The sequence below is a fragment of the Triticum urartu genome, chromosome 6 (assembly GCF_003073215.2).
Source record: "Triticum urartu cultivar G1812 chromosome 6, Tu2.1, whole genome shotgun sequence".
Lineage (NCBI taxonomy): Eukaryota > Viridiplantae > Streptophyta > Magnoliopsida > Poales > Poaceae > Triticum > Triticum urartu.
The window spans coordinates 456094134-456109228 of NC_053027.1; positions in this window are offsets into that span (position 1 = coordinate 456094134).

Below are 15095 nucleotides of genomic sequence, written 5' to 3' on the forward strand. Positions count from 1 at the left end.
ACGCGCGAGTCCCTCGCACCTGCACAAAACAAATAAATCCTCGCAACCAACGCAAATAGGGGTTGTCAATCCCTATAGGGCCACTTACGAGAGTGAGATCTGATAGATATGATAATATAATATTTTTGGTATTTTTATGATAAAGATGCAAAGTAAAATAAAGGCAAAGTAAATAGCAAAGTAAATAACTAAGTAGTAGGAGATTGATATGATAAAGATAGACCCGGGGGCCATAGGTTTCACTAGTGGCTTCTCTCGAGAGCATAAGTATTCTACAGTGGGTGAAAAAATTATTGTTGAGCAATTGACAGAATTGAGCATAGTTATGAGAATATCTAGGTATGATCATGCATATAGGCATCACGTCTGAGACAAGTAGACCGACTCCTGCCTGCATCTACTACTATTACTCCACTCATCGACCGCTATCCAGCATGCATCTAGAGTATTAAGTTAAAAACAGAGTAACGCCTTAAGCAAGATGACATGATGTAGAGGGATAGACTCATGCAATATGAAGAAAACCCCATCTTGCTATCCTCGATGGCAACAATACAATACATGCCTTGCTGCCCTTACTATCACCGGGAAAGGACACCGCAAGATTGAACCCAAAGCTAAGCACTTCTCCCATTGCAAGAAAGATCAATCTAGTAGGCCAAACCAAACTGATAATTCGAAGAGACTTGCAAAGATAACCAATCATACATAAAAGAATTCAGAGAAGATTCAAATATTATTCATAGATAGACTTGATCATAAACCCACAATTCATCGGTCTCAACAAACACACCACAAAAAGAAGATTACATCGAATAGATCTCCACAAGAGAGGGGGAGAACATTGTATTGAGATCCAAAAAGAGAGAAGAAGCCATCTAGCTACTAACTATGGACCCGTAGGTCTGAGGTAAACTACTCACACTTCATCGGAGGGGCTATGGTGTTGATGAAGAAGCCCTCCGTGATCGATGCCCCCTCCAGCGGAGCTCCGAAATAGGCCCCAAGATGGGATCTCATGGATACAGAAAGCTACGGTAGTGGAATTAGGGTTTTGGCTCCGTCCCTGATCGTTTGGGGGTACGTGGGTATATATAGGAGGAAGAAGTATGTTGGTGGAGCAACAGGGGGCCCACGAGGGTGGAGGGCGCGCCTGGGAGGGGGTGGGGTAGGCGCATCCCCCCTACCTCGTGGCCTCCTGTTACGTGTCTTGATGTAGGGTCCAAGTCTCCTGAGTTGTATTCGATGAGAAAATTACGTTCCCGAAGGTTTCATTCCATTTGGACTCCGTTTGATATTCCTTTTCTTCAAAACCCTAAAACGGGCAAAAAACAGCAATTCTGGGCTGGGCCTCCGGTTAATAGGTTAGTCCCAAAAATAATATAAAAGTGGATAATAAAGCCCAATAATGTCCAAAATAGTAGATAATATAGCATGGAGCAATCAAAAATTATAGATACGTTGGAGACGTATCAATACTCTAGCCCGCTGGTTGAGTGCCTGTCGCCAGTAATGGTCGTCAGCTTCCTCGGCGACATCGGGCGAAGAGACCGCTATACACCTCTTTCGGGCCAGTCGCTCCTCGAGCTCCACGGGAAGCGTAGCCGGGCTTAGGTTGTGACGCTCTAGAGTGGGGATGGGGATCTGTGGGAAAAGGGGGGCGTTTGGCAGGCGTCATCTAAGAAACTCAGGGCGGCCTGGGTATGGAGATCTGTGGGTAAGCTGCATGGGCAAACCGGCAGATGTTGACAATGGAGGCCTTGCGCGGCAGCCGCAGCGGGGACCTTGCTTGGGTTTCGAGCGAGGGAGGGTGTGTGTGTGTGCGCGCGCGCATGCCCGAGGAGGTTTTGGTGTGTGTGTGTGTGTGTGTGTGCAGGAGTGATAGCCCACAAGTATAGGGGATCGCAACAGTTTTTGAGGGTAGAGTATTCAACCCAAATTTATAGATTCGACACAAGGGGAGCCAAAGAATATTTAAAGGTATTAGCAACTGAGTTGTCAATTCAACCACACCTGGAGATTAATTATCTGCAGCAAAGTGATCAGTAGCAAAGTAGTTTGATAGTTTTGATAATAGTGACAACAACAATGGTAACAGTAATAGTGATAGCAGCAGTTTGTAGCAAGTGTAACAACGATGATTGCAATAGTAACTTAGCAGAAACAATAAGGGTAAATTTGTAGGCATTGGATCGGTGACTTGTTGGATGATATTCATCATGTGACAGTTATAACCTAGGGCCATACGGCACTAGCTCCAGTTCATCGATATAATGTAGACATGTATTCCGTAAATAGTCATACGTGCTTTATTAAGAGAACTTGCATAGCATCTTTTGTCCTACCCTCCCGTGGCAGCGGAGTCCATATTGGAAACTAAGGGATATTAAGGCCTCCTTTTAATAGAGAACCGGAACAAAGCATTAACACATAGTGAATACATGAACTCTTGAAACTACGGTCATCACCGGGAGTGGGCCCGGTTGTTGTCACTCTGGGGTTGCTGGATCATAACCATAGTAGGTGACTATAACTTGCAAGATCGGATCTAAAACATGGATATAATGATGAATTCATAAACGGTTCAGATCTGAAATCATGGCACCCGGGCCCAAAGTGACAAGCAATAAGCATGTCAAAGTCATAGCAACATCAATCTAAGAACATAGTGGATACTAGGGATCAGGCCCTAACAAAACTAACTCGATTAGATTTGAAATCATGGCACCCGGGCCCAAAGTGACAAGCAATAAGCATGTCAAAGTCATAGCAACATCAATCTAAGAACATAGTGGATACTAGGGATCAGGCCCTAACAAAACTAACTCGATTAGATTTGAAATCATGGCACCCGGGCCCAAAGTGACAAGCAATAAGCATGTCAAAGTCATAGCAACATCAATCTAAGAACATAGTGGATACTAGGGATCAGGCCCTAACAAAACTAACTCGATTACATAATGAATCTCATTCAACTCCTCACCGACCAGCGAGCCTACGAAGGAATTACTCACTCCCGGTGGGGAGCATCATGGAATTGGTGATGGAGAAGGGTTGGTGATTACGAAGAACAAAGGTCCCCCTCTCCGGAGCCCCAAACGGACTCCAGATCTGCCCTCCCGAGGAAGAACAAGGCTTGGCAGCGGCTCCGTCTCGTGGATCACGATAATTCTTTCTCCATCATTTTTTTCTGGAATAATGTGAATTTATAGTATCAGGGGGGTCATCAGCGGGGCCACCAGGTGGGTACAACCCACCTGGGCGCGCCAGCAGAGGGGGGCGCACCCTGGTGGGTTGTGCCCACCCAGGGGCCCCTGTCCGGTGGGTCTTGGCTCCAGAAATTCTTATTATTGGTATAAAAAATCCTCAAAAAGTTTTGTTCCATTCTGAGAACTTTTATTTCTGCACAAAAACAACACCATGGTAGTTCTGCTAAAAACAGCGTCAGTCCGGGGTTAGTTTCTTTCAAATCATGCAAATTAGAGTCCAAAACAAGAGGAAAAGCGTGATAAAAAGTAGATACGTTGGAGACGTATCAACTCCCCCAAGCTTCAACCTTTGCTTGTCGTCAAGCACTTCAGTTGATAAACTAAAAGTGAGAAAGAAAAAAATTTACGAACTCTTTTGCTCTTGTTTGCATAAATAAGCTTAAACAACACCCAGGTTTTCAGCCAACATTATAACTAACCATATCAACAATAACTCTTAAAGATTATAATGACTCATATCAATGACATAATCAGCTAGCGAGCAATAATAAGATATCTCAAACGGCAACATGTTGTCAAAACAACCATGATATAATATGACAATAATGGTATCTCGCTAGCCCTTTCCGAGACCGCAAAACATAAATGCAGAGCACCTCCGAAGTTCAAGCAGCGACTAAACATTGTAATTCATGGTAGAAAAGATCCAGTCATGTTGCACCCAACATTAGCTATACACAATGCGTAAATCATGACCGTTGTGCTCTACTCAGTTTCTGGCGCTTGTTTATAGAAGGTGATGACACAACATAAAAGTAAATAGATAGTCCCTTCGCAGAGGGAAGCAGTGATTTGCAGAGGTGCTAGAGCTCAATTTTTAAAATAGAGGTAAATGATATTTTGAAACATGCACCCTTCTTATTCACTTCACGACCATCAGTTATCAACGTCTTCCATGCGAAGAACGCTAGAGGTGGTTCCCAGGCGGAAAGTAAAGGTTTTGACTCCATTGGGAGTTTTTGTTTGATTATTTAAGAGATGAACTCTTTTTTTATTTTGCAGTTTGGGACTGGGCATCCCTATTACCGCCCATTTTCTCGTGTGACGGCGAGTGAATAAACACTCGACCTGAGAATAACCCGCTTAGCACGCAAGATATCGACCACCTCCTGTCGTTCCATGAACGATCCAGGCACACAAAATGGATAATTTTTTTGAAGTTTTTAGAGGTGGCACATGCAAATTTACTTAGGGCGGCAGGGTAGTACCGTATATAGGTAGATATGGTGGACTCATCTGGAATAACTTTGGGTTTAAGGGTTTTGATGTACAAGCAGAATTCCCACTTAGTACAGGCGAAGGCTCGAAATTTAAGATTGGAAGCAGCCAGCTAGAGAGCAACAACGATCATAACTAGACATTATGCATAAGTAACATTGGACACTAGCATGAGTAGGATATGAACACCATGAACATAAATATTATAGAGGCTATGTTGGTTTTGATTCAACTACATGCATGAACATGTACCAAGTCAGGCCACTCAAACATTCATAGGAGGATACCATATCATCATACTACATCACAATCATTTTAATGCTATGTTGATATCCAAGATAAATCATTATCCACTCCCAGCTACTTATGCATAGCATGAGAACTATAATCTCTAATTGTCATTGCAAACATGTTTAATCATAACTGGCTGAATCATGGGCACTAGGTTAAACATATTTACACAAACAAGACAAGTCGAGTTCATACCAGTTTCTCTTTGCCATGGCCAGCTCATCGAATATCGTCATTATTGCCTTTCACTTGCACGACCGAATGATATGAAAATAATAATAGTGCAAGAGTGCCATGGACTAAGCTAGAATCTGCAAAGATTTTATTCAATAGGAGAAGACAAGATAAAATGGGCTCTTATTAGTTCAACAGTTATTCATATGAGAGCCACTAAACATTTTCATCGTGGTCTTCTCCTCGGTACAACTCAAATAAAAGGAAAGAAATTCAAAGAAACACACTGAAATATTTATGGAGTTTTTGGTTTTCTTCAACAAGCAAATAAAAAGCAAAAACGAGAAAAACTATTTACACGGGAAAGCTCCCAACAAGCAAAAGAAGAACAAGGAAATCTTTTCGGATTTTCTTTTTAGTACTACTACTAAGCATGCATAGAAAGTAAATTAGCTACAACTATTTTTTTGGTTTTTCTGAAGTTTTTCAAACACACAAGAACAAAGGAAGAAAAACAAATCTAAGCATGGACGATACAATGAAAAAGTGTGAGCACCAACAAATGGAATGATATGTGAACATGAATATAATGTCGGCGAGAAACACGTACTCCCCCAAGCTTAGGCTTTTGGCCTAAGTTGGTAGTAAATCAGTAGCCTAGAGGGTAGTAGTCGGCGTGGTAGCTCACGGAGGCTCTCGGTGCGGAGGCCTCAGCACGCCGTGCCGCCAACACTGCTGCGTTGTGAGTTCGGGCCTCGCTCTCAAGAACAAAATATCTTTCCTTGGTGTGATAATCAAAGAGAGCAGGCGCAGGAAAATATGTGTCCACAACATGTGACTGGTTAAACAACAATTTATAAGTGAAGTTATCAGCCCTCCCCTTGAGAATATTATGCTCCTTTAAGGCATCAAAATCTAAATATCGAGTGGGTAGGATAGGGTCAAAGGGCAAAGGTGAAACACCCAGTCCTTGTGCTAAAAGTGTGGCATAAATTCCACCATAGAACCAGCCACTTCTGGCATTATGCTGAAGTCTACGTGCAACAATCGCTCCAAGGTTATAATTCCTTTCACCAGTGAGAGTGGTATAAATGAGGCTCAAGTCTGGCGAACAAAGTATGCTACAGTCTTTCTTGCCTACTATACATTTCCCGTTAAATAATGCAAGGTACTGAATTGCGGGGAAGTGAATGCTCTTTATTCTTCCTTGCCTTACTCCCCTATTTTCACCGGCTAGCCAAGAAGGTCTCATACTCAGCCTTTGCTGGCTCATCAAGCGAACCCAAAAATGGAAGTTTGCAATGGTAAGCAAAATTTTCTAGTGGAATAGTAAATGGTTCATCATAAAGCATAAACGACACCCTAGACTCACGTGGAAAATATTTAAATCCTTTGACAATTGATTCAGTGAGAAGATGGTGCTGTTCGCACTTATCTGAGAAGTAGGGACCGAGACCTGCATTATGAACATATAGCTCAAATTCCTCTTTGATGCCCACCTTCATCATATACTCATCGCAAGGTGATGACCCACAAGTATAGGGGATCTATCATAGTCCTTTCGATAAGTAAGAGTGTCGAGCCCAACGAGGAGCAGAAGGAAATGATAAGTGGTTATTCTCTGCAAGTACTGAAATAAGTGGCAACAGATAGTTTTGGGATAAGATAATTTGTAACAAGCAACAAGTAACAAAAGTAAATAAAGTGCAGCAAGGTGGCCCAATCCTTTTTGTAGCAAAGGATAAGCCTGGACAAACTCTTATATGATGTAAAGCGCTCCCGAGGACACATGGAAATATCGTCAAGCTAGTTTTCATCATGTTCACATGATTCACGTTCGGTACTTTGATAATTTGGTATGTGGTTGGACCGGTGCTTGGGTACTGCCCTTCCTTGGACAAGCATCCCACTTATGATTAACCTCTATCGCAAGCATCCGCAACTACAACAAAAGTATTAAGGTAAACCTAACTATAGCATGAAACATATGGATCCAAATCAGCCCCTTACGAAGCAACACATAAACTAGGGTTTAAGCTTCTGTCACTCTAGCAACCCATCATCTACTTATTACTTCCCAATGACTTCCTCTAGGCCCAAATAATGGTGAAGTGTCATGTAGTCGACGTTCACATAACACCACTAGAGGAGAGACAACATACATCTCATCAAAATATCAAACGAATACCAAATTCACATGACTACTAATAGCAAGACTTCTCCCATGCCCTGAACAAAAGTAACTACTCACAAAACATAAACATGTTCATAATCAGAGGGGTATTAATATGCATATAGGATCTGAACATATGATCTTCCACCAATTAAACCAACTAGCATCAACTACAAGGAGTAATTAACACTACTAGCAACCTACTAGCACCAATTCTGGACTTGGAGACAAGAATTGGATACAAGAGATGAACTAGGGTTTTGAGATGAGATGGTGCTGATGAAGATGTTGATGGAAATTGCCCTCTCCCGATGAGAGGAGCATTGGTGATGATGATGGCGATGATTTCCCCCTCCGGGAGGGAAGTTTCCCCGGCAGAACAGCTCCGCCAGAGCCCTAGATTGGTTCCGCCAAGTTTCCGCCTTGTGGCGGCGGAGTTTCGTCCGAGAAGATGGCTTATGATTTTTTTCCCATCGAAAGACTCCATATAGCAGAAGATGGCCACCGGAGGGCCACCAGGGGGCCCATGAGGTAGGGGGCGCGCTCAGGGGGTAGGGTGCGCCCCCACCCTCGTGGGCAGGGTGTGGCCCCCCTGGTGAAGTTCTTGCTCTCAGTATTTTTTATATATTTGGAAAACATCTTCCATGAAGTTTCAGGACTTTTGGAGTTATGCAGAATAGGTCTCTAATATTTGCTCCTTTTCCAGCCCAAAATCCCAGCTGCCGGCATTCTCCCTCTTTGTGTAAACCTTGTAAAATAAGAGAGAATAGGCATAAGTATTGTGACATAATGTGTAATAACAGCCCATAATGCAATAAATATCGATATAAAAGCATGATGCAAAATGGACGTATCACAAGGCCATAAGCATGTTTTGGTGGCTGCATCTCGCGTGGAACTTTCACTTGGTTCAACGTAAGACCGGCGGGCAGAACTATCACTAGAGGATGCCCCCAAGGATCGTCTCCTCGAAAAACTCCTTCCAAATAGGTTCATCATGTCCACGTACAATTTTCTAAAAATAAAATTTTTGGAGTGACAAAAAATTGTTAACAAAACTTTGTAAGATTGATAGCAACTACTCATAGGGATACATAAAGGCCATAGCAAGCATTCAAACTACTTAGAACACTAAGAATTCAACATGCAAGCACATCTATAGGAGCACCAAGAGTAGCTAATTATTCAAAGTATAAACCACTAAAACAAAAACTAATTGGACAAATGGTGGAGTCACATACCAAGCAACAATCTCCCGAAATAGTTTCGGAAATGGAGCTTCGAGTAAAGAGATCAAAATTGGTAGCAAAATGAGTAAGAACACAGGAGAGAGAGCAAGAGTGATTTTTTTCTGGAGGTAGGTGACAATGTGGGCTAAAGAGATAAGTGAGGGGGCCCACGTGGGGACCACAACCCCTAGGGCGCGCTAGGGGGTGCTGGAGCGCCCAGGTGGGTTGTGCCCACCTGGTGCACCCCCCTCTGGTTATTTTTGCACCAAAAATTCTTAAATATTCAGGAAAAAATCATATAAAATTTTCAGGGCATTCTAAGAACTTTTATTTTTGGGTCATTTTTTATTGCACGGGAAATTCAGAAAACAGACAAAACATGGCATTTTATTTTATTTTATTTAACTAATAAAAACAGAGAATAAAAAGTAGGGACAGAAAGTAGTGCTTACTAAATTCATCAACTTCATACCGTTCAAAAATGATTCATTAATAAGGTTGATCAAGTCTTATTAACAACCACTTTCTATTAGTATGAAACTGAAGAACTTTCGTAAATCACTAAGTTACCTAAATGTGGATATGCATTTCCCCAATAATAAGAATTTCATATTTATTTTTGACAGTAGGTATAGGTATTTGAAAACTTCCAATAGTGATTGTCGGAGATTTTTCAATAACATTAATACCATTCACTTGGAATTGTTTCTTGGGAAAGTGCACCTTATGCTCATTACCATTGATATGCAAAGTGACCTTGATTTTATTGCAATCAATAACAGCCCTTGCAGTATTCAAGAAGGGTCTACCAAGGATAATCGACATGTTGTCATCCTCGGGCATCTCAAGTATAACAAACTCAGTCAAAATAGTAACATTAGCAACAACAACGGGTACATCCTCACAGATACCGATTGGCATGGCAGTTGATTTCTCAGCCATTTGCAAAGAAATTTTAGTAGGTGTGAGTTTATTCAAGTCAAGTCTTTTATATAAAGAGAAAGGCATAACACTAACACCAGCTCCTAAATCACACAAAGCAGTTTTCACATAATTCTTTTTAATAGAGCAAGGTATAGTTGGTATTCCCAGATCTCCAAGTTTTTTAGGTACTCCATCTTTAGAAGTATAATTATCAAGCATAGTGGAGATTTCAGCTTCCGGTATTTTTCTCTTATTTGTGATGATGTCTTTCATATACTTTTCATAAGGAGGCATTTTAAGCATATCAGTCAAGCGAGTACGCAAAAAGACTGGCCTCAGCATTTCAGCAAAGCGTTCAAATTCTTCATCATCATTCTTTTTAGTTGACTTGGATGGAAAAGGCATAGATTTTTGAACCCACGGTTCTCTTTCTTTACCGTGTTTTCTAGCAACAAAGTCTCTTTTATCATACCTTTTATTCTTAGGTTGTGGGTTATCAAGATCAACAGGTGGTTCTATCTCAACATCATTATCTGGTTCTTTATCATTGGTTGGTTGAGAGTCTTCATGAACCTCATCATTATCTTTTTCATTATCTATTTCGGGTTCACTAGAAGTTTGCAAATTCCTATCATTTTTCTTTTTATTTTTCTTCCTAGAAGGACTAGGTGCACTAGTGTTGTTTCTTTGTGAATATTGTTCAATTCTTTTAGGGTGTACCTCAGGATAAAGTGGTTCCTGAGTCATTTTACCTCCTCTAGTTGCAACTCTAACAGCAAAGTCATGCATATTATGATTCATTTCATCAAGAAATTCTCTTTGTGATTTAGCAACTTGTTCTAATTGAGTTTGAACCATAGAAGCATGTTTTCCAACACCTCTAACATCATTTGATATTCTAAATAACAAGTCACTCAAGCGAGCAATCATATCAGAATTATATTTCAATTGTTTCATAATATTTGCATTGAAGTGATCTTGTTTCCTAATGTAGTTTTCAAACTCGTAAAGGCATTGACTAGGATGCATATTGTGAGGATTATCATTATCATTAAACTTCATAAGAGAACTTACCTCTACCACCTTAGGCATTGGTGGTGTATTAAGCCCATGTATTTCTTCAATAGGAGGTAAATTTTTAACATCCTCAGCTTTAATACCATTTTCCTTCATAGATTTCTTTGCCTCTTGCATATCTTCAGGACTGAGATATAATATACCCCTCTTGTTCAGAGTGGGTTTAGGCGGTGGTTCAGGAATAGTCCAATCATCATAATTTTTCAATATGTTATTCAATAATTCTTCAGCTTGAGCAATAGTTCGCTCCCTGAAAACACAACCAGCACAACTATCTAGGAAGTCCCTTGAAGCATCAGTTAGTCCATTATATAAGATATCAAGTAATTCATTTTTCCTAAGAGGATGATCAGGCAAAGCATTAAGTAACTGGCAAAGCCTCCCCCAAGCTTTTGGGAGACTCTCTTCTTTAGTTTGCGCAAACTTAAATATTTCCTATAAGGCGGCTTGTTTCATATGAGCAGGAAAATATTTTTCAGAGAAGTAATAAACCATATCCTGGGGACTACGCACACAACCAGGAGCAAGAGTGTTGTACCAAGCTTTAGCATCACCCTTTAATGAGAAAGGAAATAATTTGAGAATAAAGTAATAACGAGTTTTCTCATCATGTGTAAAAAGGGTGGCTATATCATTCAACTTAGTAAGATGTGCCACAACAGTTTTAGTTTCATAACCATGGAAAGGATCAGATTCAACCAGAGTAATTAGCTCTGGGTCGACAGAGAGGTCATAATCCTTATCATCAATAAAGATAGGTGAAGTAGCAAACTTAGGATCACATTTCATTCTAGCATCCAGAGATTTTTCTTTATACTTTTGTAGTAATTTCTCTAGATCATCTCTATCATTACAAGCAAGAATATCTCTAGATGCTTCTTCACTCATAACATAACCTTCCGGTGCCTTAGGCAATTCATATCTAGGAAGGCTAGTTCTATCAGGTGTTTCAGGAGTTTCAGTTTCAAGCTCATCATCAGATTCAACAACATAATGTTGTATAACTCTAGCAATTGTTTATCAAGAAATTCACCAAGTGGCACACCATTATTATCAAGCAAGGTACCAGCATCATCATAAGCATCATTCGTAGTAGAAGTAGAATCATCAATAACTTGCGACATATCCGAATTAATAGCTTGTGGTGGTGTTGCAAGTTTACTCATAACAGAAGGTGAATCTAAAGCAGAACTGGATGACAGTTCCTTACCTCCCCTCGTCCTTGAGGAAAATATCTTAGTCTTAGGATCCTTCAGATTCTTCATAGTGATAATATGATAATAATTCCAAGTGACTCAACAAATATAGCTATGCTCCCTGGCAGTGGTGCCAAAAAAGGTCTTGATAACCCACAAGTATAGGGGATCGCAATAGTTTTCAAGGGTAGAGTATTCAACCCAAATTTATAGATTCGACACAAGGGGAGCCAAAGAATATTTGAAGGTATTAGCAGCTGAGTTGTCAACTCAACCACACCTGGAGATTAATTATCTGCAGCAAAGTGATCAATAGCAAAGTAGTTTGATAGTTTTGATAATAGTGACAGCAGCAACGGTAACAGTAATAGTGATAGCAGTAGTTTGTAGCAAGTGTAACAGTGATGATTGCAGTACTAACTTAGCAGAAACAATAAGGATAAATTTGTAGGCATCGGATCGGTGACTTGTTGGATGATATTCATCATGTGACAGTTATAACCTAGGGCGATACTGCACTAGCTCCAGTTCATCGATATAATGTAGACATGTATTCCGTAAATAGTCATATGTGCTTTATTCAAAGAACTTGCATGACATCTTTTGTCCTATGTACCCTCCCGTGGCAGCGGGGTCCATATTGGAAACTAAGGGATATTAAGGTCTCCTTTTAATAGAGAACCGGAACAAAGCATTAACACATAATGAATACATGAACTCCTCAAACTACGGTCATCACCGGGAGTGGGCCCGGTTGTTGTCACTCTGGGGTTGCCGGATCATAACCATAGTAGGTGACTATAACTTGCAAGATCAGATCTAAAACATGGATATAATGATGAATTCATAAACGGTTCAGATCTGACATCATGGCACCCGGGCCCAAAGTGACAAGCATTAAGCATGGCAAAGTCATAGCAACATCAATCTAAGAACATAGTGGATACTAGGGATCAGGACCTAACAAAACTAACTCGATTACATGATGAATATCATCCAACTCCTCACCGACCAGCGAGCCTACGAAGGAATTACTCACTCCCGGTGGGGAGCATCATGGAATTGGCGATGGAGAAGGGTTGGTGATGACGAAGAATGAAGATCCCCCTCTCCGGAGCCCCAAACGGACTCCAGATCTGCCCTCCCGAGGAAGAATAGGGCTTGGCGGCGGCTCCGTCTCGTGGATCGCAATAATTCTTTCTCCCTCATTTTTTCTGGAATAACATGAATTTATAGTATCAGGGGGGTCATCGGCGGGGCCACCAGGTGGGTACAACGCAACTGGGCGCGCCAGGAGAGGGGAGGCGCCCTTGTGGGTTGTGCCCACCCAGGGGCCCCTCTCTAGTGGGTCTTGCCTCCATAACTTCTTATTACCGGTATAAAAAATCCTCAAAAAGTTTTGTTCCATTTCGAGAACTTTTATTTCTGCACAAAAACAACACCATGGTAGTTCTGCTGAAAATAGCGTCAGTCCGGGATTAGTTTCATTCAAATCATGCAAAATAGAATCCAAAACAAGAGGAAAAGCATGAAAAAAGTAGATACGTTGAAGACATATCAAGGGGGGGGGGTGTTTGAGGAAATGACACGGGTACTGAAAATCTTACTACGCGGGAGTCAAATGCGGGAGTGAAATGCCGGGCTATTGAAAATTTTGATGATAGTGCATCGCACACGGTCCGGAGATAGCAACCGTGTGTTATGAAATAGAAAAACCCTCAAGGCGGGCAGATATTTTCTAGGGATGCAGGCGTGATTGGGAACAAGAAACATCGCATATGGTCCAGAGATAACAACCGTGTGTTATGAAACAGAAAAACCCTCGAGGCGGGTAGATATTTTCTAGGGATGCAGGCCGGATTGGGAACAAGAAACATCGCACATGGTTCGGAGATAACAACCGTGTGTTATGAAATGGAAAAACCCTTGAGACGGGAAGGTATTTTTGAGAGGGGGAGCCTCGTAGAGCCCAATGTACTATGCAGATGTGTGCATGACAAGGGCACCGGTGTGGCACACGGTTAGTTTGAGTGAACCGTGTCTGTTGCATCATCTGACTTGTCTAATGTTCATAAATTTGGCGAAAAATGACGCGGGAGAGGGTCAGAACACGAACACACTTGCATGTGGACCAAATTTATGTATCAAAAGGGTGGTTTGATTTCAAATACCAAATGCAACTTCGATGTGGCACCTCTCTCGCAAAGCGCACGGTATTGCTTGCCCCCACCCCCTAGTGTCGGCATGAATTGGGAATCCTAAGCTATGAATGCATGCCCCCCCCCCCCCCACCGAGGTTCACCTAACAAAGTGCGAAGTAGCTAGCAGCCCCCCTCCTCCCTCGTGTCGGCACGAAGGGAATCCTAAGCTATGAATGCATGCACCCCAACCGAGGTTCATTCACCTAGCAAAGTGCGAAGTAGCTAGCAGCCCTGAGGGAGTCCTGGATTAGGGGGTGTCCGGATAGCCGGACTATAACCTTTGTCCGGACTCTTGGACTATGAAGATACAAGATTGAAGACTTCGTCCCGTGTCCGGATGGGACTTTCCTTGGCGTGGAAGGCAAGCTTGGCAATATGGATATGTAGATCTCCTCCCATTGTAACCGACTTTGTGTAACCCTAGCCCTCTCCGGTGTCTATATAAACCGGAGGGTTTTAGTCCATAGGACATATATACAATCATACCATAGGCTAGCTTCTAGGGTTTAACTTCTCTGATCTCGTGGTAGATCTACTCTTGTACTACCCATATCATCAATATTAATCCAGCAGGACGTAGGGTTTTACCTCCATCAAGAGGGCCCGAACCTGGGTAAAACATTGTGTCCCCTGCCTCCTATTACCATCCGGCCTAGACGCACAGTTCGGGACCCCCTACCTGAGATCCGCCGGTTTTGACACCGACATTGGTGCTTTCATTGAGAGTTCCTCTGTGTCGTCGCCGTTAGGCTTGATGGCTCCTACTATCATCGATGGCGATGCAGTGCAGGGTGAGACTTTTCTCCCCGGACAGATCTTCGTATTTGGCAGCTTTGCACTGCGGGCCAATTCGCTTGGCCATCTGGAGCAGATTGAAAGTTACGCCCCTGGCCACCAGGTCAGGTTTGGAAGCTTAAACTACACGACCGATATCCGTGGAGACTTGATCTTCGACGGATTCGAGCCTCCGCCTGGTGCGTCACGCGGTCACGATGAGTACGGCTCAGCGCTACCATCGGATAGTGATCAAGAGATCGCATAGGCAGCTGCTTCGACCCTTAATTCGGAGCCAGGTGCGCCTTCCGCAGACGGGTGGATGGACCCCGCCACAGAGGCCTTACCCTCAGCGGCGATCGATCCAAACATCGACCTTACTTTGCACGAGAGCCATGCTGTTAAACTATCGGATCCTTCTTCGGCCACGGACTCCGAACTGCCTGCGCCTCTTCCTATCGAATCCGATTGGGCGCCGATCATGGAGTTTACCTCCGCGGATATTTTTCAGCACTCGCCCTTTGGCGACATACTGAACTCATTAAGGTCTCTCTCCTTGTCAGGAGGAT